The following is a 1162-nucleotide window of genomic DNA, read 5'->3' on the forward strand; positions in this document are numbered from 1 at the left end:
CATATCTTTTTATGGTGTTTTTGGGGATAAGAATACCGTCTTATCATCGATATGGAGGGAGCTGTTTGACAAGTTGAACTGATAAGCTGAAACTGATAAGTTTCAGTTTTCTTTGGTAACTTCTTAATCCGTTTTTTCCAGCAGATAATTCACACGATTCGGAGGTCAACTTGCCGAGGCTTTCGTATGAACATTTTTCTGTTTGGAAAAACATTGAGTTTCGGTGTATCTAGGGTTTTGCAGTGACTGTAAAAGAACTGGATTCTTTGCTGCAAAGGTATGCTTTGATTTAGAGGATTGTTTAATGAAGGGTATTTTCATTTATTTAACTGGGAGTTTGAGGTTTTGAAAGGAGATTTATTGAAAGTTGTGCAAACTGATATTTGGGGCTTAATCGTGTTTTTGGATTGGCGAATTTTACTTCTTTCCGTTCACCAGAATTTGGATTGGATTACCATTTGTTGTGCTTCTCTAACATCGATGGGATTTTTGCTTGAAACTCGGTCTGAAAGTTCTTCTCTTAAATTCATGATGCATTTTTTAAGAACTGTTTACCAAATCCAAATTCTTTGCTGAAGGGTGAATTTCTTCTTTACTAGCATTTATCGCGATTTACATGTTAGACATCCGGTCTGATAATTTTTGTAGCATGCCGATTATATCTGCATTGGTAGCTATTAGAGGGTATTTTCCGTCTGTGAAGATGGAGTTTTCTTAATTCGTCTGCCATTGCTTCTTTCTTCTTATCATTGTGTGTTTAGTAGTGTACTTAATTTTGAGTTTCCTACTTATTTTAATGGATTTCCGGTGGTATGTCATGCTGTGTTATCTATTCTCTATATCGTTCATTAAAATGAAATACTCACGTACGCGTATAGTCCGTGCCGAAGTCAACCCACTAGCCAGTGATTATTTTCTTATTTAAATTCTCTATTTGAACCGAAAGTACTACAACTTTCGCCAAATATTATGAATGAAACGATGGACGTTTTTTGACAAAAGTCTAGTTTCGCGTAGTCGACTAGCCTTGCGAGGTTTTAGAGAGTCGTTACACAACACACTTTTTTATTAAAAAAGATTTTTTTCTCTTCTTTTTACTCACTTGTGATTTCCCGTGAAGATTGTTGGTGGCTGCTTCAGTGGATCTACTTGTTCTGGTCAG

Source organism: Belonocnema kinseyi, chromosome 10 (assembly GCF_010883055.1).
Source record: "Belonocnema kinseyi isolate 2016_QV_RU_SX_M_011 chromosome 10, B_treatae_v1, whole genome shotgun sequence".
NCBI classification, from domain to species: Eukaryota; Metazoa; Arthropoda; class Insecta; order Hymenoptera; family Cynipidae; genus Belonocnema; species Belonocnema kinseyi.